This window comes from Castor canadensis, chromosome 14 (genome assembly GCF_047511655.1).
Source record: "Castor canadensis chromosome 14, mCasCan1.hap1v2, whole genome shotgun sequence".
NCBI lineage: Eukaryota > Metazoa > Chordata > Mammalia > Rodentia > Castoridae > Castor > Castor canadensis.
This window is the reverse complement of record NC_133399.1, coordinates 2,865,699-2,893,032: the sequence shown is the minus strand read 5'-3', so window position 1 is coordinate 2,893,032 and position 27,334 is coordinate 2,865,699. Positions and strand designations below refer to the sequence as shown.

The 27,334-nt window shown below is 38.4% G+C and overlaps 1 long non-coding RNA gene across 1 annotated transcript; it reads left to right on the top strand.

The window, feature by feature from the left end:
• Positions 1-554: 554 nt before the first annotated feature.
• On the top strand, positions 555-26,974 carry LOC141416619 (uncharacterized). The gene is made up of 3 exons (XR_012441249.1): positions 555-676; positions 18,478-18,604; positions 22,644-26,974. It is a non-coding gene; the product is annotated as an uncharacterized lncRNA (long non-coding RNA).
• The last annotated feature ends 360 nt before the right edge of the window (positions 26,975-27,334 follow it).

The window sequence follows — 27,334 nt, the reverse complement described above, 5'->3', positions numbered from 1 at the left end:
ATTAGAGAGAAGGGAAATGCTGCAGCTGGAGAAGAGTAGCGGAGCCTGGAATCCGGTAGCTTGCTGTTCAGGCTGGGGCTTTTATGGCCGTCCCAGCTCTGGGTTAGGTGGGTTTTTCTCATTGGCCATGGATTTGCAGGCTTTCTTAGATGAGCTGGCCTGTTTACCCCTTATTGGCGGGGTGGGGTGTGTGTGGGGGGGAACAACCTTGCATTTTGTTTATCAGGCCCTTGGCAGATTTACGAAACTCTGTATCTATTCTTTAGGATGAAGGAATGCAGACTTCTAACTCCTCATGGGAGTGGGATAGTCACTCATCTGCTTTAGGTCTCTAGACCCAAAAAAAGGAAGTCTGATTTGGCAAGGGCTGCGGAATTCAGTCATTTTAAACTCACTCATTCAACACACCAAAATCTCCCCAAACCATGTCAGTTAAGGGCTTGGAGGTGGGACCTGTACCCATTAGCCAATCAGAGCGGCTGTTTAATCGTCTGCACCTCCCGTCCAATGAGGAGCGACGGTGTTAGGCGATTCACGTTGCCTTCCCCATTATTACCATATTTGCATGCGCCTGCTGGTGGGACGTTGCTCAGGCTTCACAGCTTAGCAGCTGTGTGAAATCTTCTGACTGCAGGACCATAGGGACGTCACCTGGATGCGTCAGAAGCGGGAAATGGTGAGAGGGCGGCTGGGCATCTGCAGTGCTGTGTGGAGGGACGGCTGGACCCAGGAACAGTGGTGGTTTTGACTGGTCCCTGTCCATTTTGGAGTCTGCGCCCTGATCTCGTGGTTGGGGCCTTAGGTCCACTGCAGCCTTGGAGGGTGGCAGTGGGCCAGGAGCCTTGAGCCCCTTTCTGTGTCCCTGTGAGGCGACTTCATCCCAGCCCACAGCCCTGCTGGGAGACTCTGTCTGCAAATTCCTATCCTGCAGACTTTGGTCACTGGGGAGCCTTCCGAGTACTTCTGGAGTTTGTGCTGGGACAGGGAGCTCCTGTGCAGTGTCTCCATGACTACTTTCTGAGACCTAGCTTCCCTTTGAGACCACCAGGTTCAAGAGAAGCCTGGGCTAAACTTTATGTTGTGTCCTCTCAATGCAGTGCTTCTAGTGCTACCAATAAGTCCCCAAATTTCCATGAATCCCTTCCATCTGAACATTGTCAGATTCATTGGAAATGCAAATCCACATGTGCACGTGGTTGGCTTCTGAGTTCAAGGGACACCTTTGCCCTTCCTGACTTAACTGGTAATTGTCCACTGGTGGTTTTTAGAATATTGTTTTTTAATGAAAACAATATTACTCTAGGGGGAAAGTCCCAAAAATAAGGTATGTAGGCATCTCAAGGCAGAAAGGCTATTTGCTCTCAAAGAGGAAAAAACAGGAGAAGAAATAGATTGGGAGTGGACAGACATGGAGATTGGCAAGATCAGCTTTCTCCTGTGATCATCTTGGTCTTGTTTCCTTGTTACTTGTTTAATTTTGGGAGACTGAGGTTTTAAATCATAGTTTTGCATTTACAGAGCAGTGCTCAACTACTTGAACTATATCTCCAGTCTAATTTGCTCTGGTTATTTTGGAAATGGGGTCTGGTATACAATTTTTCTAAGCTGATTTTGACTGTCATCCTGACATCAGTCTCCCCAGTAGACCTAGGTTTAGAGGGAGGAGATGTCACTGCTAGGATCCTTGTGGTCATTTTTGGTTTTTTTCTCTGCTATGGAATTTGAACTCAGGTCCTCATGCTTGCTAGGCATGTGCTCTTACCACTTGAGTGACTCCACAGGCACTTTTTTGTGATGGGTTTTTTTGAGATAAGGTCTCAAGGACTTTTTGCTAGCACAGGCTTTGAACAAAGACACTTCTGATTTCTTTCTCCTGAGCAGCTAGGATTACAGGCATGAACAACAGGGACCTGAGTTCTTTGTGATCTTATGGTGACTCTGAGGTATGATTTATTTAATGACTAAGGCTCAGTTTTTCAAATTCACCTTACAACTATTTATAAATCATTTTGAAGTTATTTGCACTGATTACTTCATAATCATTTTTGATTCAATAAAAGGGCATTTGGAAAGTGTGTGGTAGAGTATCTGAGATTACAAAGAGGGTAATGGGAAAAATGTTGGTTCTGTGCTCCTTTTCTACCAAAGAAATGGTTGGAAGTGTGGGTTAATTGCAGCTGTTTTTCAGGGTTACAACATTCAGAATATATCATTCCATCACTTTCCTTTTGAGTTGAGGTAGTTAGTTAGACAGTGTAATTTGTGCTAATGAAGACAAGTCTTGGAGGCCCAGGCTCTGAGAAAGACATCTTTATATTTTTTCCTGGTGTGGCAAAATGTTGGTGTATTTGGAAGGTGATGTGGGTGTGTAGTGTAAATTAAAAGTTTTGGTCCTTGTGTCAGTTTCTAGCACAGAGATTCTAAAATCCTTGAAATTTCTGAGGCAATAGGAGTGTATTTGGTTGTTTTCCTAAGCCCCATTGAGGCCATGTTTGCATTTATTCTAATGACTTGTCTCAGGGTGGTACCTCTATGACTTTAGGAAGGTGACTGGTATGATCAGGTATAGCAAACATGTTCTATGGCTTGTTGTCTGTTTCACACTGCCCAGAAGTTGGAGGGACTGTGCTAAGTCTGGATGGTGTCAAATTTGAATTGAAATACAATTACTTGGTGTTTGAAATTTGGTTGGTTTTGGTAACACCACATATTTGTAATTAGAAGTGATGATAAAGAAATACAGCACAAATAATAACAATTGAGGTCTTTGGGGGAATGTTGGTAACATTACCAGAGTGTCCATTCTTGGTGCTTATGTCTTGTGTGAGATGAATTCAGGCAAGACACTGGAGTTGAGCAGAAGTGAAGCATGGTTCATTAAGGAAAGAGTACACATTGAATAGACTACATAGGTAGCAGTTAGGCATAAACCATGTGGATATACTAAGCAAACCTAAAATTGTGGAAGAGATCAGAAGGTTTCTGAAAGTAAACATTGCAATTAATACAACTCAGTGACATTGACAAAGATTAAGATAGCTCGTAAGGTCACAGAATGTTAGAACATGCCTCTGAGTATTTCCCTCACCTTGTAGTGGGTGCATGACAACAGTTTCTGAAGCAATAGATCATTCACAAAGACTCAAGCCCATAAACCATATTCCTTGAGTGAGGTTGACCCAAAGTGTTTCACACTGTTAGCAGAATATTCCTTTAGGGTGGGGGTTTTAGGATTGATGTTCTGTAGAGTATGGGTAATTTAAATTTACTGGGGAGTTTTGATAGTGTATGAATTTACCTGAACTTTTATGGATGTTTCTTATTCTGTGATTTTCCAATATGTGGAATGTTCTAATTTATTACACCTGTCCATTTAGCATTAAACAGCTTCTTTATATGCTGATGCTTGTACTGTATTGATGACCTGTGGTGTTGAGCATTTTTCCTACTTGTTTCTTCATGTTACTCTGACCCCCATCTCATCCCTTCCTTTCTGCCTGTCATTCTTCTTTTGCTGTTCCTTTGTTCTGTGTAAATGGTGTTCTTCTATTAATGTGAAGTTTGGATGGTTATTATAAATTCTGCAAAATGATGTGCTGTGCATTTAGCTGGTGTAGTACAATCTTGCTGACATCCTTTATGTACCTATTTATTTACTTATTTTTTACTCAGGGTCTTGTGATTGCTAAGGCAAGCACTACGCCACTTCAGCTTGTCTGACAGGTGCAGTCATTTATTAATTATATTATCCCATTTTCTGTTCCCCTTTGTGATACCAAGAATGTGTAAAATGTAGTTAGTAATTTCCTGAACATGTAAAATCCTTTTCTAAGTGAGCTACATGCATTTCAATGAAAGATGTGCTGCTTCATGGACAGGGCAGGCATATTGGTATGTCCCCACTATTGTTCTTCAATCCATATATGACTGTTCTTACTAATTTTTCCTATTATAAGGTATAATCACCTACTCCATAGTTCACTTTCAATGACTTTAAGCAAATGTTTTCCTTGAATACCAGTAGTGAGGAAGAAAGTAAAGAGTTTTTGTTCATTTGTTAATTTTCTAACACTCTTTTTCTTTATGTGATCTAAGTTCTTAGCTTACATGTTTTTCTTTCTCTCTAGAGAACTTTCAACAATTTACAAAATTCAGAGAGTTGTGACACATTCTGTGAATTTTAAAATGTTTTCTTTCTCTCTGGCTGCATAATTTTAATTATTTTCATGTTGATTTTTTGTTCTTCTTGTTCTAGTCCACTGTTGAGCACCTATAATGATGGTTTCATTGAACTTGTTTTGTACCCATGTTCATAATTTCTATATAATCCTTTGATGATTTCTAGGTCAGTACTAATATTTTCTTCTTTGTACCTAGTATTTCCCCTTTTTGTTTCTTCAACATGCTTGCCTACAATCCTTTGAGTTTACTTTAGACAATTCCAAGAAAGGCTTTGTGAAATGAGTCCCCTGCCTGAGATTTTTCAGCAACCAATGTTCTCATTCTGAAAATAGAAGTTTGGACCCAGTGCCAAAGCTCCTCAGATTGACATTCTAGGTTCAGCTAGTTACCCTTCAATTTCAAATAAAGAAGCATGCTGAAGGCAGGGAAAGAAGATTTATTTCACAGCTAGGCATATGCTGTGCAAGGGGTAGAGTAAGTACTCAGCTCATGTTCAAAATCTGTAGAGTACAGACATGGGATATAGATTTAAATAGGCAAAGAATTGCAGGCAAGGACCAAAGATATGCATAATTAAACAGTTTCAGTCACAGGTGTGGTCTAGTTGTTATAAGTCAGCTGTACTTTTGGGACAGCTTCTGGAGTTGTAATCTGGAGAATGATCCATCCAAATGAGGGTCTACTGTGGGGTGGGGGTAGATTTGGTTTCATGTCATGAACAAAATATCTGGCTTCTCTTTCCTAGATTCCATGTTTTGGAGAGATGCCATGTATTTCCTGCTTTTAGTTAATTCATGGACTTTTCAGCATAAGCAGTTTGAGGAAATCTTACAATGCTTTTTGACTGATGCCCCACATTTCTCTGTCCTTTCATATTTGTTGTTATTTGTTCCTTGTGTGTGAAGAGTGGAAATGATATTATCTTCATGCACAGTTTTTCCATTTTCCTGTTTCTTCACCATCTTCCCCTGTTTCTCATGAGGAAAATTTGCACTATCATATACAACAGGTCTTTCATTGTGATTTCTGATTCATTGTTTTTGGTGGTACTGGGCTTTGAACTCAGGTCTCCATGCTTGACAATTTATCACTTGAGCCACTCTACCAGCCCTGTGATTTCTAAAATATTCAAGTTTTGTCTTTCCAATTTCAATGTATATACAAGCATTTGATGTCCATGGCTATATACTTTACATGGCTCCCCCAAGACCTCATTCAGGAAAAAAATGGATGCTCAGGATTCACAGTGTTCTGTATTCTAAAGTTACTCCAGTTTACTACTATCATATGTACATTAGGTCTAAGCATTCATAATATGAAATCGCATGCAGTATGCTACATTACTGTCTCCAAAATAATGTTCTTATAACATTAACAGTTATCAAAAACTAGATCTTAATATTTTGTGCTCTGTGTCTTGAATTTGAGTATTCTTGTCTCATTTTTCCTATGACTCTGCCCAACTTATGTTAAAGAAATGCTAGCTCTCCACAAATTGCATAGTTTTCCTTTTTCACAAAAATTCAGCTTATCATGCAATGTTTTTACCAAGTAATTCCATGTATTTTGGGCTGTCATCCTATAGGATTCCTCTGAAGAACATAGCAGAAACTTGCAAATAATCATAGTTATAACTGGGAATGTATTTTATTTACCATCCTATAGGCTCCCTGTCATGAACATTGTAGAAATGAGGAAATAGTTATATTTATAATAGAAACAAATTCATTACCTACAATAGGATGATGTTAGTGTAAATTGCTTCAGAACACTTTCCCCTTTTTTCAATTATGTTGTTCAAGTTCTTCTCAATAACAGTTCCCAGATACCAATAGACATGGAACTTTTCTCATGCATTTGTAACATTATTCAGTCTTAGGACACTTGGTGTTACATTTATGGCAACAAGTAGTAGGAATTTATAATGGGAAGTGCTAGAATCCCAGTGTTGGGACCAGCTACCAAACAGATGTTTATGTTCTACTCTTAATTAAACAAAAATAGTTCCAATGAGGTGTCAGAAGTACTACGTGATTTGTGATTGTAAATGGTAAATGAGAGTTGTTTGTATCCATCTTAATAATACTGAACTGAAGTAAGTATTTGGTGGACCCATTATCATGTGACTTTCTTACAAAGACAGTCTCTATCTCACTGATGCACTAGTCCAGTCCACCAGGAAACTGCACTGCATGTTTTGTGAGGCTCTTGCTTTCTATTACTTAAGTCTGCTCCCTGAGCCTGTGGATGCCACAGGCTTTTGTTTTCTTCTCTCCTGATCCTCAATTGTCTACTTTGTATAGGGTGCTATCCACTACAGAACATTCAGTTCTTTCCCATCATTTCCCAATTTGAAAGATAATGTTTCACCATATGTCTGGCTCAGATGTACTAATAATTCACTGATGCACTAGTCCAGTCCACCATCTTCACATTTATTAGTTACTTGTGCAAATACTGATCCCTCCCTTCAATCATATTTACATTCTCTGTGTTTTATGTGTTATTGATGTGATGTGGTTTCATTTGTTTTTCTTTGTGTGGTGTCTTTATTAGAAATCATTTCTTCACTGGTGGAATTGCTGAAGTGTCTACCACTTGAATACTTGCCTAGCAAGCATTCAGCCCAGAGTTCAAACCCCAGTACTGCCAAAAGAAATGTTTTCTTCATAGTTACCACAAGGGTTATGTAAAATATATTATGGCTATTCAAAATTTAGCAAATAAAATTTAGCTTTAGTTGACTATAAAGACAAGTTATTTTTATTTCCTTCCCACTCCACATTCAATATTATTCCTGTCACACTATACATTTCTCTATACTTTATATTCATTAAGAAGTTGTACATGTTTGTTTGGTTTTAATGTTTGTTTCTCACAGAAGTTAAAAATTTATTTTGGTAGTACTGGGGTTTGAACACAGGGCTTCACATTTTCTAGGCAGTCACCCTACCAATTGAGCCACTCTGACAGTCCTGAAGTTAAAAAATTTTACATTCTACCTTACAGCATTAGAGTATTCTAAATATGAGTAAGATTTACTTTTTTCCAGTGGGATTAATACCATTTTTATGCCATTTTAAGGTCACTTTATAAAATTTTTGCTTTTGTCCTCTGTAAACTGTCTCACCACCTCCTTAAGGAATATTCTAAACAGATCATCAGCTTTGATAAATGAAGGGGTGACAGCACAAGTGTGAGGAATCCATACTTCAGTAATGACTAGTAGGTTTTACTGATGTCCTCAACTAAAGTCAGAATCTTGTGGTCTTTCTGTTTGTACAAAATTGCTTAAAGCCCAGTTTTCGTTGATTTTATTTCCTGGCAATACCACCTCATAGAAGAAGTACTTTCCTGTTTGATTGAGTTTCTTATTCAATGATTGAACTCTTCATATACTGTTAAAAAATGAATAAAAATCTGTGAGATTTTATTAGTATATATTAATTATGCAAATTAATGATCTCAGGGTTTGCACATGCTTGGCAGGTACTGTATTACTTGAATATCACCTCTAGCCCTTCTTTCTTTGGCATTTTTTTGAGATCAGGTGTTTCCAATTTTTTTTGACCTGGACTGGGTTGGCCTTAATCCTCCTCATCTCAGCTTCCCAAATACCTCAGATTACAGGCAATGGCCTTTGGTGCCAGGTGCAGTATGACATTTTCTACATCTGTGTTGTGTACTTTGATCAAAAACACTCTTCTACACACTCTTCTCACCCTCCTACTTGTCCTCTTCCTTTCCTCAAATAGTCCCTACCACTTTCATGTCTTTTAAAATACTCTTCATTATGTCACATAAGAACTCTTCCTACATAGAATTATTTACACATGTTTTTATATAGAGATACTTGAAATATAAAACTATTCTGATAATATATACATTAAAGATATTCATGTAATCTTTATAATATAGATACATGTAAAACAGTTTTGAAAGTACATAAAGATATAGAATTTTTTGTATAAACACAAATTCTCCATATAAATTTAGAAAATCAATAAATGTTCTTATTTGAAAAATTCACAAAATAAATACCTTTGTTCCATACTACATAAAAAATGGTGAACAGAAAGCCCTTCACCTGGTGCACTTCATTGGTTCTCGATCTGGATAGTCATGAAAATTCTAATTTTCCTTGCCACCTGTTGATCATGCCTATAATCCTAGTTACTTGTGAAGCTGAGATTGGGAAGGTTGTGTTGATGGTGAAGAAGCGACCCCATCTTCAAAATAATTAGAGCAAAATGGGCTATAATACAGCAATTTGTTTAGAAGCACAAAATCATGAGTTCAAACCCAAATCACACAATTCAAAACAAGCAAAAAACTAAAATATGTATTTTACTTATACTTTTCTCACGGTGATGTCTTTTACTACTAGCAAGAGAAACTGGTCTAACACAAGCAGGTTCTATATTCACTCCTGTCCAGAATATATTAAGAAAAAATGTTTGTGCTAGGAAAAAAAAAGCCTTGGTATTTATATAGCCTTCCTGGATTTGAAGGATGACATTTACTAGGAAGGGCCTTTGTAATGAATTGAGCAATGGGTATATACCTAGGGAAAGGGCTAGAGAGGGATATACAGGAAAAGGAAGATAATGATAACTCCACATAAGCAATGGATTTTGGAAGATATTACCAGGACCTGGAAAATGAAAGGAGTGGTGTCTACATCTGATGGGCCTGGAGCATCTTCATATTCAGAAAATAGAAAAGCCAAGGGAGAAGGTGCTACTGCTGATAATTTTGAGATGTTCAGGGAAAGAGGCAAGATGATGTCCCAGAGGCTGCTGAAGAACGCATGGAATGAAAACGGTGTTCTAAATTGATCTTATTAAGTCTGAAATGGCAGATTCAGGTTCTGGGGGAGTAGGAAACAGTATATTAGTCAGCTTTCACCCTGTAACAAATTCTGGAGGTAGTGAAGCTATAAGGGTTCAAGTTGTTTTTTGGTTCCTTGTTATGGAGGTCCCATCCATGATCAAATGACTCTGTTGGATTTGGACATGGGGCCTGGCAGCACATAGGGTGAGGAGCATGTGGTGGAGCAAAACCATAAACACCATGTTAGGGAGCAGAAGAGCAGAAGTAGAGTAGGGTCCAGTGAACTCCCTTGATGGCTTGTCCCAAAGATCTGAAGACTCATACTTGGCTCCAACTAGTTCAGGTTTGAATATCTTCTAATAATTTCAAGCAAGGTTCAAATCCCTCACTCATTTGCCTTTGATGACACTGGTTCAACCAACACCAGGTAGGAGGGAATGGGGAGTGCTTTGTCCATAAGTAGTAAGTTACAGCAACTGTAAGGAATAATATTTTCTGTACATGCAGACATGTTGGACAATCTATCCATTCCAAGATTGGACTTTATCTAGTCATGCATAGAAGTGATGGGGTCACACTGTCATTTCACAAAATCTGTAAAAGTAAGCTTAGAGAAAGACTTATGGAAGCAGGTGCATGAATGAGTTTATGAATATGTCAGTTTCTTTTTATCAGAATGTTAAAGTATCTCCATGTGATTTTTCCCCCTGTTTAAGATCAACATTGAAGGAGGGGGTCATTATTACCATGTGAGAAAGAGGGGACAGCAGGCATGCTGAGGCCCCAGACTTAAATCCTTAGGTGTCCTGCTGCAGCACCTGGGACTGTTGCACTGTGAGGCACCAATCCAGTGCTCAATCTGGTATTGAAGCTTGGGAATATGCTGTACCTTCTGAATGTGGGTTTTCATTGTAACTTGGGGTCAGTCTCCTTGTCTGAGGGTTTTTAATTCCTTTTAATGGTTTTTTTTTAAATCTTCACTCTTGCATCATTTACACAGTTCTGTTGAGAAAGCTACCCTTTCTCCTTGTACTTATTAACTGTGGTCCATTGTTCATATATTCTTATATTCATGGTTAATAGAGTTTTAGGTTGAGATTTCAGGTTAAGAAATTCTTGTCCATGAAGAGAAGTGCATGATCCCAATTCCTGAAATGTGACAACATCAGGCCTTTCCTCCTGTTCAAGCGAGTCCTTACCTGGCCTGGCCTAGAACCACACTTTTCTGAGATCACAGGCTGTCCCCATGGGAAAATGAGAGTGAAATTCTCTCAGCATATTATTCTGGGCTCCATTTCCCAGTGGAAGAAGAAGGGTCCATTCTGAAAAACAGGTTTGGCTTAACTAAAATATATCCCCAGGCTGGATTGGGTAGGTACCTGGGAGGAGGCATGAACTGCTGAGAGCTGTTGCTGAATGCAATTCTTTGTTTTTTGCACTCTCCCTGGTAGGGGATCACTGATTCTGTTACTCAGATCTCAAGGGGTGGGTTCTGGATCACTAGCCAGTGAGAAGTGCTTGAGAACTGGTGAGTCACAGGCTGGTCTAAGGAGGACCCTCTGCTTAATACAGGAAGTGCCATCCTGTCTCTACCACTTTCTGGCTCACATTGTGCTGCTGAGAGCAATTCTATGTAATTCAGTCTTTTCCCTACTGTGATCTGTGCATGGTCCCAGGTGAGTGAGCAGAACACAACTCACCAAAGAAGCCTCTAAGTGTTGTTTGTAACTGGCATCCTAGACTGTGGAAGGATGAGGAATTTAGAAATGGCCTGAAAAGGTTGGTACCGACCTGGGCCTTCCAAGTACATCACTGCAGATTGTATCCTGAATCTGCTTGTGCAGCTTTGCACTTTTTCTTCTCTACCCTGGGGTGGGACTTTTCAGATGGGCACACTCTGGCATCCTGTACTTTATGTGCAGTGACATGGCCCAGGCCCCTGTTAGGACTCCTCAGCACCTGAGCTCTAGGTCTCCCCAGCCTTCAGTGAGTGGGAAGTTGTTGCTTTCCCCGTTATCCTTGGGGCATTGGTGATTGCCCAGAATTAGCTAAGTGTTTAGAAGCTTGTCTTAGTCTAGGGCCAGGTCTGCAGCCTAGTTCTTCATATGGCTGTCATAAATTCCTAAATTGAAGCTCTGTTTGCATTGCCAGCTCATTGCAAAGGCTGTGCACGTGCATGTGGGGTTCATCATGAAGGGGACATGTTGGGAAGGTGTTGAAGGTTTGAGGTTTTTGTAATCTCTGACATAACTGATGTTGTCTAGATAATATGTTCAAAATTTAATTTCAGATGGAGACATGGCTTGGTCATATTCAAGTTGCAGTATCAGAACAGCACCACCTTGGAGGTCTGCAGGGTCTCAAGGGTGAGGTAGAGCAGGGCTGTGTTTTCTAGGGTGGAGCATACTGTTGTGGATGACTATGGGAGAGGAAGGATAACAAAGGGAGAACCATCAGCTCCTGAACCAGGTACCCTTACCCCTGGGCTGAGATTGTCTTCAGGTGACAATAAAAAGGGGTTGTTGTGTTGCCTTAGGTTGAGGGTGGGTCATAGAATTCAGGGGTGTAAGAAGTAGACAAAGTTCAGGAACGTTTTCTTACTAACTGTTCTGTTTCTTCTAACCAATTTAGGTAAAGTTTTTAGGCAGAAAGTGGGAATATCTAAAGTGTGAGCCTTACCTTGTTTTAGGTTTACTGAGGAAAGACATCCTAATGGAAACACAAAGGATGGTGCTCTTTAATCACAAGTGTTTTCTAGGATTACTTTGCTTTGGTAAGATATCAGCTGTTTGTATTTTCTTTTTTTATGGTATTGTGGTTTGAACTCAGTGTCGCACACTTGCTAGGCAGGCCCTGTATCTCTTGAGCCTCTGCACCAGCAAGTTGTTTGCATTTTCATTAAGGGAGTTGGTCTTGTCAGAATGTACCATGTGACAATTGAGAAAGCCTGTGAAGTACAGTGGATAAACAAGACACATTTGGTTCTTTCTGCTAGAACAGTTTTTTTGTATTAACTTGAGGGATTATTTGGGTGTGGAGTTCACATGTTAGCTACTGCTTCTCTTGTACTTAAAAGCTGGGCTCACTTGCTATGATCCTACTTTTCTACTTTTGTTTTTGCAGAACCTGGGCTTGAAGTCAGGGCATACTCCTTGAGTCCCTGCCAGTCTTTTTTTTGTGAAGGGTTTTTCTTAAGATATGGTCTTATGAACCATTTACCCAGTCTGGCTTCAAAACATGATCTTCCTGATCTCTTTCTCCTGAGTAACTAGGATTACAGGTATGAGCCACTGGCACACAGCTTGTTCTTGCTTTCTTGGGTGATAATGGGTAGATTGAGGGAACAGGTGTGAGAAATCCTTGTCCATAAAGACAAGTGACTGATACCAACATAGTGTGACAACACCAGGCCTTTTGTCCTATTCTAATGAAGTCTCACATGACCTGTCCTAGAAAATGACCCTTCTGTGAAATCAAGGACTATATCCTTAGATACTGAGTATGGAATATTCTCAGCAGTTTCCTGGTCCCATTTGCATGTGAAAGAAATAGAGTTGTTTTGGAAAAGCCTGGTGCAAGTTCTGCTTAAATACAACGCATCCCCACACTGTGAAACATAAGGTCCAGGGAAGAGGCCTGGTTCCCTAAGGGCTGTGCTGGAATCACTTACTAGCCCTGGCACTCTACCAGGTAGGCTATCACTTCTCCTGTCACACAGATCTAATGTGTGCCCTGGTTTAATAGACAATGAAAAGTGCTGAAGGGAAAGAACTGTACAGACTGGCCAATCAGAATCAGGTGGGTGGAGTGGCCACCATCTAATCCTTTAAAAATCACTTTCTGGTTTCCATCATTTCCTGAATCACTGAGATTTCTTCTGATATGGACTCTGTGGGACTCAATCTCACTCCCCTATTATGTGTGCTCAGCTAGGTTGGAGGACAGAACTCCCATCACCATAGCAGGCTGAAGTAGTGTTTGTGACCAGTGTCACAAACAGGAGGATGAGGAAGTTGCACCTGCTTGAAGCTGTGGTGTGAGACCTTGGCCTCCCCAGCACAGTGCTGTGGTCTGGGCCTTAGTTTCCTGAAGTGTATTGTGGCCCTCCATCTTCTCTGTAGGGTGTTTATCTGTGAAGATGAGCAGGACCCTGTCATCCTGTCCTCTACCTTTGAGTAACCTGATCCATCCTGGAGCCCTGGGTTCTCTCCCCAGATTAGGTAATGAAGGGAGATAGTTGGTTCCTAGAAGGAGAAGTTGTGATCATTGGTGTCCCCGCTCCTTCCAAACTTCGCAGGGTAAAACTGATGGTGCCGAATTATGTAAAAATATGGAGGCAGGTTCTTAAATGCACAATCAGATCCCAAGCATATGCTACTTGGGATTCTAGTAAATCCCTAAATTTATAGAGAACTCACATTGCACAAGTCACTGCAATGGCGATGCACTTGCAGTTGGGTTTCAAATGGGAGGGGAGAGATTGGAAATTTATCAAAGGTTTATGAGCATACTCAATGTTCTCTTTGGCCTGTGTCTAGATAGAATTTTCCAAAAATGAAATGCAGATTAAGGCAAAACATGAATTTAGGGTCTCAGTGGCAGGACCACCCCAACAACAGAGTGTGCAGGTGTCTCATGGAAAGGTGGCAAAGAAGGGCTGTTTTTTCAAGTGGAGTAAAGAGGAGCAAAGAGTAGTGAAAAGAATGTGAGAGATGATGGGTAAAAGAGGGGGCAAAATTAGCTCCTGGACCAGAGATCCTTAACCTTGAGATTGTATTTAAAATGACAATAAAGGAGGGGTTGATATAGTGGCTCAGGCTGAGGGTGAACCAGAGAGTTCAGGCCTGGAAGGAGGAGAGAATTTCACTAGGATACTTTGTATAGTTAGTGTTCTCCTTCTGCTGAGCAAGTAAGATGATGAATTTGAAGTAGAACATAGAAGAATTAAAATCGTGTGCTTCTGGTTTTGGGCATTTATTTATAATGGAAGCATGAAGGATGGTGGGTGGTGGTCTTAACCACGAGTGTTACCAGGATTACTTTGCTTGGGTATGTTTTCAGTTGTTTGTATTTTCATTCATAGAATTTGTCTAGTCACAATGTAATTTGTGACAATTGATGAAGCCTGTGATGGATCATGGGGAAATCAGAGACCTTTAAGATCTCCTGCTAAAAGAAAGGACTTATTAATTTGAGTGGTTATTTTGTTGTATGATATACTTTAAAAACTGTGTTTGCTCCCCATCAGAGGTTCTGGCACAGAATTACTAAAACTGTTAGAATATCTTGACTAACAGGAACAACTTTGGTTGTTATTCCTTGCCCCTTTATGTGATATCTGAATATATGCTAGTGAGGTGATACATGGTACCATCCCAGATGAACGGGGTGACATTGAACCATGATCCTCCTGACTTCAGCCTCCCAAGTAGTTAGAGTGGCAAGTGTAAGCCACCAGAGTCCAACAAGTTCTTCCTTATGTATTGTGTATTATAATCATCTTTTACCTTGGAAATTGAAATAGCAATTTTTGGAAAGTTTTTGATTAGTTGGTTTGAAGTAGAAACAAAACCAATAAAAATAATACAGGTAATCTTATTCTTAGAGGGTTAATTAAAACTTGAATTTCTTTACTTCATTTCTTTTTTATTTTTATCATTTAGTTTAGGTTTTTCCAGTGATTGAGATAGAACCTATGGCCTTGCGCATGCTCAGCAATTGACCTACAACCAAGATATTCTTTTCTCAAGGATTTACTTATTTTCATGTTTCAAGTTTTTGGTGAAGTGCAAATATTTCATGAGCTCCCATCTCCAAAAATAACTATAGCAAAAAGACTGGAAGTGTAGCTCAAAAGGTACAGAATCTGCTTTGCAAACATAGACCCCTAAATTCAAATCATTGTCCATCCAAAAAATAAAAAAGGAGAAAAATGATGAGATAACATGCTCATCAGCCAACTAGATGCAAGTGTTACAGAATTCATTAATCAACACCTAACAAAATATTTTTTTGAACATAGTGAATTTTTCCCAAGGAGTCACCACATTCTAATCTATCAAATGCAGTTTAAATAATGTAAATCTATAGAACTCAACAAAGTCTCATGTTCCCTGAGAAGGTGTGTTGTCACAGTGAACCTGCATAGTACTTAAAGTCAGGTGAGACACAGGTAAATGCTGGTGGGTGCTCTTTCCTTTCTAAAGGTATAAGGTTGCCTATCTTGGGACAATTTTCTCTTCAGTGTTTTGACTTTGACATGCATTGTTATTCTAGATTTACACTTGTCTATGAACACATGAAGAAAATCTGTGAGGGTCAGACTCAAAGATAGCCATGTTTTAGTAGTCTAATAGAGACTGAGTTTTTGCATTTGACAGGTTTTTTTAGTAGAAACTTAAAGTGACTGAATTGAGATGTTCTCTTTTAGGAACATAAGTGTAGAAGCCTAGAGTGTTTTCACGAGGAGATGGGAGTAAAAAGGACATTATGGGCTCCCGGAGTTATATTCTCAGGTTTCTGTGCTGATCAATGGAATCTTATGCCTTGTAGGTATCCTTTTCAGCACTGAGTGTGTTCTTCACCCTTGAAGGTTTTATGGAATTATTGCACTATGTGGGTAGTCACAAAGTTAAGGAATGCAGATGTCCCAATTGCTAGGCAGAAAATATCTTTGGTTTCCAAGAAAGGGGATGAACTTGGGAGATAATGGATGATGACATGTGGCTAAATCAACTTTCATGGCTGGGAAATTATTCCCTGTGATAATTCTGTTCTGAGGGTGACAGTAAAGAGGGCTTTTCTGCTGATTCAGGCTCAGGGTGTGTAACAGGGAGCATGACTGAAGGAAGAACAGAAAACTAAAATATTTGCTTTTTAAGCATTTTTTGCACTATTTTGTACAAACTGAGAAAATTTGAGAGGCAGAATCTAACAGAAAGACAACTTTGGGTTCTTTGTGCTACTGGAATGCTTCTGTGCATTTGAGAGTAGATGTGGGTATTTAGCAAAATTTTTACAATTTGATTATTTTGTGAGTTTCTGGCATACAGATAACCACAACTTTTAAGACCTTTGGAACTTGATTAAATCACCAAACACATAAATTTTTGACATTAAAGGTGATGTACAACAACAGACAAAAGAAATAGGAAACTATTCAGTGAAATAATCTCAGGGTAATTCCGAAATAAATGGAAAGGTCTGCACATGCACTTACAGGAGGTATCCAGATGTCCTGGTAGATTTGAATAAAAAGGGTCTGTACACACATTACTATAGTAGATGGCTACCACCTTAATCCTTTCCCTACTTTTTCTGTCTTATCCATTAAACAACATTCTTCTAGTTTTGACCCTTTGGAATTAGAAAATGTATTAGAGCTATTCCAGGTAAAAATCTTCTGGGTGCTGTCTTTGAGTGTTTTCACACAAACAATTTTGTGTGATATTGAACTAAAGTATTTTCACATTTGTATCCGTGGTCAAGGTTTTGGGGTCTTTTCCAGATGTCATCTGCAGGATGTAAAAAATAGTTCTGATTAACATTCATAATATGTCCAGGGGGTATTAGAAACAATTTTAGGACTTTGTTTCATGATTAGAATTAGAGAAATGTCAGTGGAGATTGTATCAACTGCCACTTTTCTTATGTATTTGGATTCTGACACTTATTTTACTCAGCTAACTCCTTAATCAGGGGCATAGATCTTGATTCGTACCTGGTGTTTTATGCTGAATAGACATGTGAATTTCTCAGTCACATTCTCATTCATTATTGTATGCAATTCACTAATCCTTTTGTTTGGCTTGTATTGAAGATATTTATTCTCATTCTTTGTCTTTTGCCACTCTAATATATTAACATTCCACATTTATTTTGTATGTTCCTTGGGTGGTAACTTTCAAAATGCTCTTCTTTTTGTGTTACTTTCAGAGACTTCATACATGGCTCTTGAACTGGAGATGTATCCCAGGATGACATTGAACATATGCTAGTCCAGTCCTCCCTTAGTTTTGCAAGTTCTGGGATGACAGGAATGTGACACCATAACTTCAAGAGTATTCAGATTTTATCTTTCCTATTTCCCATGCAATGCATCATTGTCCATGACATTGGAGAATACAATGTGAGTTTTCAAGGAGAAACCGGGTTCCAGATTTTGTATTTTAGCTACCAGTCTATGATGTTTCTTCTGTCATGAATCAATTTTTTCTTACTGTTACCAGTCAAGGGAAGACTGGCTCCCTTCCCTCTGAGGCCTATTTGTCAATCTCTTTCTTGTAGTACAGTGTCCTTGATAATGTAGTTTGAACATTGTTTATTAATATTAGACAATAGGACACTTTGTGTTCTTTCCCTTGCTCTCTCTCTCCCATTCTTCTTCATTATTATTCTTCCTTTATTGACATAGGTTCTTGCTATGTAGATCACTCCAATGTTTAACCTGCAATCTTTCAGGTTGAATTACAAGATTAGGCCTCCACAAGTGGCTCAAGGGATCACTTTCTGATTCCAATTATTTTCAATTGCTGCTTGCAATTTATTACACCTATTATACTTTGAAAAGTGGTTTGGTTCATGAGTTTTAGGTGTATTTTAGAAATTGCAACATTGTGTACATCTAGTTTGATGTGATAACTTGTAGAAAGCCATCTATTTCTAGGAACACATGCCACATTTCTTCTTTCTACATTATGCTTTTGCATGTTAAAACAAGAACAGTAAATTTATTTGAGTGATTCTTCATGTATCTTATTTAGCTTTAAATTTGGGTTGATATGTAAGAAACGAGGTAGAAGCTTCCAAATGTTCTTTCTTGACACAGTCACCAAGGAGGTGCTTATTTCCAAAAACAATTGTTTTGAAAAGAGATATTAAATACTATTTGTCATAGCAACTTTCTATTCATAACCATGAGTGCATTGTGGGTTATCTTACTTCAGACTCCCTCTGTTGAACACTGCAGAAGTGTGCAAATAGTATAAATAGTCTCTATACAATAGGATATTATTGGAATAAATTGCTTCAGGACACTCTCCCCTTTTACACTTTAGATTTGGTGAAGTGATGTTCATCCCATTAGCAGTTCTGCAATGACTGTAGACATGAAACTTTTACTCATGTGTTTATAACATTACTCCTGCAGTCTCTTTTCAACTGATATTACTCTAATGGGAACAAAGTAGAAAGAATTTTTTAGTAGATTGCTACAATCTCATTGTATAGCATGTAATTTTTGTGACTATGTTCAGCTTTGATTTTTAACAAATAGGTGCAGTGAGATGTCAGAATTACTATGACGTACCTGTGAGTATAGATGGAGAATGAGAGTGTGATAAAAATAAAATTCATTGAATATGTGGAGACTACATTACCATGCGAATTTATTACACAGAGATTGTCTATTTCCACTGCTGTGATACTCAGAATTCTTCTCACAATGTGCTTGGGACATATTAGGAACCCCTGACCTTTGAGGATGTTGCTGTGAGCTTCACCCTGCAAGAATGGGGCTGTTTGGATCCTTCCCAAAAGAAGCTCTACTGAGAAGTGATGCTAGAAACCTATAGTAACCTGTCCTACATAGGTAAATATGGCATCATTACCTTATTCAAACTGTGCAGTTCTGCTGTAGCTCATTGGTGTTATTGCCTCTTGGGTTGTTTACAAAGGGACATTAATGGTTCATATATATGCATCATTATATTATATTATGAAAATAGCTGAGGTATCAAATTGTCCTTTCATATTGATTAAATACTAATGATTTCTCCATGTCTATATCCTACAAACAAAAGAAGAAAATGAAAATATTGAAGAAAACTTCAGGTATCCCAGAAGAAATATGAGATAACTTGTACTCATAACCAAAACAGTAAACATCAGGTGTGGCATCACAAGAAGTTTGAAAACCAAGGAAATGAGACCCCAACTTCGAGTTGTAAATTGCTGAAATCAATGAAAATTTTCTTTAAGATTGCAAAAATAAGTTAGGCATCCATCATCAGAAACTCAAAATCTGATATGTGCTATTATTTATATGTTTTGTCACAAGAAGTCACAAGAAACACTGTCCTATTTCTCAATATGCAAAAATAACACACTCTGTGTATGAACTAATTTTATTATATCAAATTCCCTCACAGTGGAAGTATCATGTGCAGTGGGATAGACTGGCATATTTTTCAACCTATCTCCTCATGTTCATTCTTTTTTTAAATTCATTTATTATATTTGCATACATCGTTTGGGCTATTTCTCCCCCCAGCCCCCCACTCCTTCCCCTCCCCCACCACCATTGTTTTCCAGAGTGGTTGTACTAGCTTGAATTCCCACCAGCAGTGTATGAGGGTTCCTTTTTCCCCACATCATCACCAACATTTGTTGGTGGTGTTTTTGATGATAGCTATTCTAACAGGGGTGAGGTGGAATCTTAGTGTGGTTTTGATTGGCATTTCCTTTATGGCCAGAGATGGTGAGCATTTGTTTCATGTTTTTTTTGTCCATTTGGATTTCTTGTTTTGGAAAAGTTCTGTTTAGTTCAGTTGCCCATTTCTTTATTGGTTCATTATTCTGGGGGATTTTAGTTTTTTTAGCTCCCTGTATATTCTGGTTATCATTCCTTTGTCTGATGGATAACGAGCAAATATTTTCTCCCACTGTGTGGATGGTCTCTTCAGTTTACAGACCATTTCTTTTGTTGAGCAGAAGCTTTTTAGTATCTTGTAGTCCCATTTGTACATTCTTTCTCTTAGTTGCTGAACTGCAGAAACTTCTTTCTATTGAAGAAGTCTTTGCCTATACCGATTGTTTCCAGAGTATTCCCTGGTTATTTGTGTCTGATATTAAGGTCCTTGATCCATTTTGAGTTGATAGTAATATAGGGTGATAAACATGGGTCTAGTTTCAGTTTTCTGCAGGCAGATAACCACTTTTCCCAGCTACATTTATTGAAGAGTCTGTCTATATTCCATCGTATGTTTTTGGCACATTTGTCAAAAATAAGATGGGCATAGCTATGTGAATTCTTATCTGTGTCCTCTATTCCACTGGTCTTCATATCTGTTTTTGTGCCAGCAACATGGTGTTTTTGTTGCTATTGCTTTGTAATATATTTTGAAGTTAGGTATTGTGATACCTCCAGCATTGCTCTTTTTACTGAGTATTGCCTTGGCTATTCGCTGACTCTTGTGTTTCCAAATGAACTTTAGGGTAGATTTTGCAATCTCTCTGATGAATGTCATTGGGATTTTGATGGGAATTGCATTGAAGATGTAGATTGCTTTTGGTAGTATAGCCATTTTTACTATGTTGATTCTACCAATTCATGAGCATAGGAGATCTTTCAACCTTCTGTAGCCTTCCTCCATTTCTTTCTTCAGAGGTTCGTAGTTCTTCTTGTAGAGGTCATTCACACCCTTTGTTAAGTTTACTCCTAGTATTTGATTTTTTTAAGGCTATTTTAAATGGAATTGTTTTCATATATTCTTTCTCAATTTGTTCATTGTTGGCATATAGAAAAGCTAATGGTTTTTGTAAGTTGATTTTGCATTTTTCCACCTTGCTGAAGCTGTTTATGGTTCTTAGGAGTATTTGGGTATATTTTGGGGGGTCTTTGAGGTATAAGATCATGTCAACTGCAAATAGGAGTATTTTGACAGTTTCTTTACCTATTTGTGTTCTGTTTATTTATTATTCTTGCCTTATTGCTCTGGCTAGGAATTCCAGGACTATGGTGAATAGTAGTGGAGATAGTGGGCACCCTTGTCTCATTCCTGATTTTAGGGGAAATTGTTTCAGTTTTTCTCCTGTTGGCTATATGTTTTTGGTATATAGCCTTTGTAATGTTGAGGTACATTCCTCCTGTTCCTAGTTTTCTTAGAGCTTTTATCATGAAGTGGTGTTGAATCTTATCATAAGAGTTTTCTTCATCTATTGAGATGTGGTTTTTGTCTTCTATTAATGTTGGAATCTATTGATTCTCAAAGTAGTCTCTGATGATTCCTTGGATTTCTGTGGCGTTTGTTGTTATCTCCCCTTTTGCATTTCTAATTTTACTGCTTTGGGTTTTTTCCATCCTTATTTTAGTCATATTTGCCAGGGGTCTGTCAATTTTCTTTATTTTTTCAAAGAACCAGCTTTTTGTTTCATGGATTCTTTGGTCTCTATTTCATTAATTTTGGTCCTTATTTTTTATTATTTCTCTCCTTCTGCTTGTTTGGGGTTTTGCTTGTTCTTTTTCTTGGAGTTGAGATGTAGCATTAGGTCATTAACTTGAGATCTTTCTGCCCTTTTAATATATGCACTCATAGCTATAAATTTTCCTCTTATGACTGCCTTTCCTGTGTCCAGTGCATTCTAGTAGGTCAGGTTTTCACTTTCATTAACTTCCAGAAACCTTTTAATTTCCTTTTTTATTTTATGGATGACCCACTGATCATTGAGCAATGTGTTGCTCAGCTTCCAATTGTTTGTGTATTTTCTTCTGTTGTTTTTGTTGTTGAGTTCGTTTTAATGCATTGTGATCAGATAGAATGCATGAGATTATTTCTATTTTCTTATATTTGCTGAAGCTTGCTTTGTGCCCTGAGATATCAGTTTTGGAGAAAGTTCCATGAGCTGCTGAGAAGAATGTATATTGTCCAGTTGTTTGATGAAATATTCTGTAGGCATCAGCTTAGGTCCATTTGATCTGTGGTGTGATTTAGTTCTAGAATTTCTTTATTGATTTTTTGTTTTCATGACCTATCTATTGGTGATGGGGGGGTATTAAAGTCTTCCACTACCACTGTGTTGGAGTATATATGTGCTTTTAAGTCCTTTAGAGTATGTTTGATGAAATTGAGTGACTTGACATTGGGTGCATATAGGTTGATAATTGTTACTTCCTTTTTGTGTATTTCTCCTTCTATTAGTATGGCTTGTCCTTCTTTATCTCATTTGATCAATGTAAGTTTGAAGTCTACTTTGTCTGAGATAAGCATTGCTACTCCTGCCTGTTTCCAGGGGCTGCTAGCTTAGTAAATCTTCTTCCAGCCTTTCACCCTAAGTTGGTGTTTGTTTCTGTCAATGAGATGAATGTCTTGTAAACAACAGATTGTTGGATCTTCCTTTTTAGTCCAGTTTGCCAAGTGGTATCTTTTGATGGAGAAGTTGAGTCTGTTGACATTCAGTGTTGATATTGATAAGTATATAGTGATTCCTGTCATTACATTGTTTTTGTTGTTTAACTGCTTGATTTTGTGCAGCTGAATCAATTCCTTGTCTTTTCTTCTCCTGTGATTTGATACTGCCTGTCCTCTCATGGTTTTGTTTGCTTTCATTTTCTGTGTCAGGTTCATTCTTGTATTTCACAGTCTGACATGCTTTTGATCCAAGGCATGTCAACAAGCATTTTAAGTGTATTTCAATGTAGTAAAACTCATTCAGTGTTGTCAAACCCCTAACATGGAAATAATATTATGGAAACACACATGAACACCACTGTTTGGTAGTAGTTGTCCACAGGCCCCACTGTAGAACACTTAGTGCATTTGTGTTCATACATCCCTACAGTAACAAATGCCATAACTTCTCTTAATAAATCACTAATAGGATAACAATGGTAATCTTTGTCTGTTTTGCAGATATGAAGTGTTAGAGAGACTGCATGAACATAAACAATGTATTCAACATGGGGAATCCTTTCAGAAGACTCCATAGACCATTGTAAGCAAGGAAACTCTGCTTAGAATAGCACCATGTAAAAGCAATATGTGTAATTCTTATGGGAAAATCTTCACTGATTGCAAGGCTCTTCTAATCCATGAAAGGTTACACAATGTAGTGAAAGCTCATGGATGCAAACAATGTGTAAAAGCCTTCACTCAATCTGGTAACTTTCACATTCATGAAACATCTCACATTAGATGGATATAAACATGTGGGAAAGCCTACACTCATTCCAGTAACCTGCATAGTCACGAAAGAACTCACAGTGGAGAAAACCTCTATGAATGTAATGTGTGGGCAAGTTTTCACTGAAGCCAGTTACTTTTGAATTCATGAAAGAATTCACACTGGAGAGAAACCCTATGCATATAGGAATGTGAGACAGTCTTCACTTGAGAATGTTACCTTCAATTTCATGAAAGAACTCACAATGGAGAAAAACCCTATGGATGTAAGGAATGTGGCAAAGCCTACACTAAAGCCAGTTGCCTTCATATTAATGAAAGAACTCATGCTGGAGAGAAACCCTATGTATGTAAGCAGTGTGGGAAAGCCTTTAATCAAGCCAATAACCTTCAGAAACATAGAAGAACTCACACTGGAAAGAAACCCTATGGATGTAAGCAATGTGGGAAAGCCTTTACTCAAACCTGTAACCTTCAGAGACCTAGAAGAACTCACACTGGAAATAAACCCTATGGATGTCAGCAATGTGTGAAAGCCTTCACTCATGCCAATCACCTTTGAATCCCTGAAAGAACTCACACTGGAGAGAAACCTTATGGACGTAAGCAATGTGGAAAAGTGTTCACCTGCCCCACTACCCTTAAAAGACATAAAGGAAGTTACACTAGAGAGAAAAGCTACGTATATTAGCAATTTCCAGTGACCTTCAAGTTCATGAAAGATTTCATTCTGGAGAGAAACCCTGTGAATGTAAGCAATGTGGGAAAGCCTTCATTCAAGCCACTCAACTTCAAGCACACAGAACTCACACACAAGTGAAACCTCATGGATATAAGCAAAGTGGGAAGCCTTTATTCATTCCAGTCACCTTTGAAGTCCTTAAACAATTCACACTGAAGACAAACCTTATAGGTGTAACCAATGTAGGGAAAGTGTTCACATGCCCCACTACCCTTAAAAGACATAAAGGTACTTAGTCTAGAGAGAAAAGTTTTGGATATGAGTAATTTCCAGTGATATTAACAAATATGAATTCACTCTGCAGATAAACTATGAATGTAATGAATGACAGAAAACCTACACTCTACCCAGAATTCTTCATACTCATCAAAGACTTTGAACAGGACAAACCCAGTGGATATAAGCAATGTGGAAAGCCTTCCTTAGTTCTAGTACCTTCATGCACCTGAAAGAACTCATGGTGCAAATAAATATTAGGGACATGTCAAGTATGGTAAAACATTTGGATAGCCCGGTCTTCTTGAAAGTCATGAATGAAGTCAGAAATGCTATCAACATAAGTAATGTAGGAATGCCTTCACCTTTTCCTTTAATCTTCTTTGACATGACACAGTTCACATTGTAGCACAATGCTATATGTGTGTAATGGGCTAAGCCTTCACACATTCCAGTGCTCCTCCAAAACATACAAAATTAAAAATGGAGAATAATGGTATTAGGAAAGCAATGCCTACAATCTTTACTCATTTCCAAGACCTCAAACATGAATGTCCTCACACTGGAGAGAAAATCTATATGTGTAAGCATAATGAACCTGTTTGTATTCATTCCATTCACCATCAAGCAAATGAAATAATAGAATCTGTGACAAACCTTACAGTACCAACATATATGGGAATGTCTTCTCTCATTCCCATTACCAAAACATATCTGTAAGATATCACACTGGAGTGAAAGTCTATGTATTGAAGTACTGAGGGAAAGCCTTCACTTACCTGCTTCCTTTTAGCAACATGAAGGCGCTCCATTCTCACACTCATGACACTGGCCAATTTATGTAACTTTTGTTAGCAAAAGCATGCCATGTCACCTGCCTTCCTCCAGAGATATGATGAAAGATGGTATGAAGAGAAAACTTGACTCATGGCTTTGTGATTGCAGTCTACCTCCAAGGCATACATCCCATCCAGTCTGTTTTCTCCTAGTTATTTCAGAGCAAGAGTCTGTGAACTGTTTGCACAGGCTGACCTCCAACCATGATCCTCCTGTCTCACCCTCTCAAGTACTAGGATTGTAGGCCTGAGCCACTGGTAATTGTTTTATACATTCTTAAAAATCTGTGGCATATGTATGTCTACATTTTTTTCTCTGGAAGCAGTCTTTATGCTTTTATTCTGGTGCCAGCCTATAAAGACAGCAGAATGGGATCCTGCCTCAATAGACTTGCTTAAGTTCTGGGAGGAGTGACAAGTATTTCTTTTATGTGGGACTGGAATTTGTACTCAGGGCCTCATGTTTGCTACCCAGGTTTTCTACCACTTCAGCCTCTTCGCCAGCCTTTGGTATGTCTCTTTGATTGTGACTTTCAACACACTCTATTTTTTATATTTTCTTGAGACAAGGACTTCTTTAACTGGATATGTATCCTAGGCTGACTCTGAACTTAGGGTGTCCCAACCTCTGTTTTCCAAATGCTGGGATGAAAAACATGTGACTTTATTTTTGTGAAGGTGTTCAGATTTTATCTTTCTTGTTTCCCATTGCAATTTGCATATTGTCTAAGACATAACAAGAATAGAAAGCATGTTTTTAAGTAGAACCTGGATTTGTCCTTTTCTCATATTTTAAAGTGTTTGTTGTTTAGGCCACCATTGTATGATGCCTGTTCTGGCAAGAATCAATTTTCTTTTTCCACTAGAACCGAGTGCAGTCTTTGTTTTCCATGAAGATCTATTTGTTAATCTCTTTATTATAATATAGCATGTTTAATAATACAGTTTCAAGATTGCTTATTAATATTAGACTATAGATCACTTTGTATTCTCTTCTTTCTCTCTCATTTTCTTCCTTTCTTTTCATTCTTTCTTTTTGCAAGGTTATTGCTATGTAGACTCCTCCAAACTTTAATCCATAATCCTTCTGGTGGAATTACAATTTGGGCCTCTTTATTTTCCTGAAGGAACTACGAATTTGGGCATTATTGTGAAACCAAAGGGTCAGTTGGTTTTTGCTGGCCCTGGGATTTGAACTCAGGACTTTTTGCTAGCTACACAGATACTGTACCATATGAGCCACCCCAGCAGACTTTTTGTGTGTGTTAAGCATTTTTAAGATAGGGTCCCTCAAAGTATTTGCCCAAGCTGGCTTCAAAAAATAATCCTCCTTATTGCTCCTCTTCAGCAGCTAGGATTAAGTTGTGAGCTATTTGTTTCCGGGTCTGGAGATTGCTTTCTTATTCTGGTGAACTCAAAGTGTACAGTGTATTGCTGGAATTAGGGAATTGTAAAAATCCTATTAGATATCATGATTTTTTTTAACCCAACCTGTTTGGCATTCAAACTCAAGGCCTGATATTTGCTGGGCAGGTACTCTACTGCTTGAGGTACTCTGCTAGGCCTGCTTTGCACTGGTGATTTTTGAGATAGGACTTGGTGTATGCCGTCTGCCAGTGGAACCTGGGAAACTGAAGCCATAAAAAGAATGGGGGGACTACTGAGTCCTGCTCAATAGCCACTTTAATGAAGTACACATTTGCTTTTATAAACTCCTTTTACACAGAGAACATTTGGTCAGAAAAAGCATGCCAACTATTATGTGTCAAGGTTACATTAGTACAGGGAAGCACAGTTAAAATTAACTCTTTGTTATGTCTCCTTTAAAAAAGGAACAGAAAAGCAAGAGAAGCACATGGCCAGCATAACTTTCTTATTTACATCTGAAGGACATGAAGTCATCTGGGAAACTTGAATACTGTTTTTCTGGACATCTGGCTTTCTCACAGGCCAGATACCAACACACAGGCAAGGTCTGGTCTGAGACTTTTGCCCCAGTTCCTTGGAGCTTTCTCACAAGGCCAGATGCCAACTCACACAGGCTAGGTCCCACTGCTGGCTCCAACACTTGGTATTATTTTAAACCATGATCCTACTGATTTCTGCCTTCTGACAAGTTAACATTACAGGCATGAGGCAGTGCCACCCACTGAAACCTATCTGTTTGTAAGGACAAATGTTACAGTTCTTGGTAAATTATGATCTGTTAGATAAAACAAAAACTGTAACTTTATATGAGTTATTTTTCATTAATCTTACTTACTTTTAAATTTTTGATGGTCTGTAAGTAACCTATTGTCTCTTGGTACAACCACAGAAGAGGTGCTCAATTCCTTTATACTCATGAAAGAACTCACACTGGAGAAAAACCTTATGGATATGGAAAATACAGAAAAGCATTCATATATCCCTGCTGCATTTATAGGATTCATACATATGAATCCATATATTCTATGGATATAAGTAATGTGAAAAAAAACATTTTTACTTCCAGTGATCTTAAGAAACATGAAAAAAACTCACATTAGAGAGTAAGTAAAAGAAAACAAAGTAGGGAAGTCTTCACTTATTCTGCTACCATCAAACCATGAAATTCCACTCTGAAGAGAAAACCTTTAGCTTTTAGC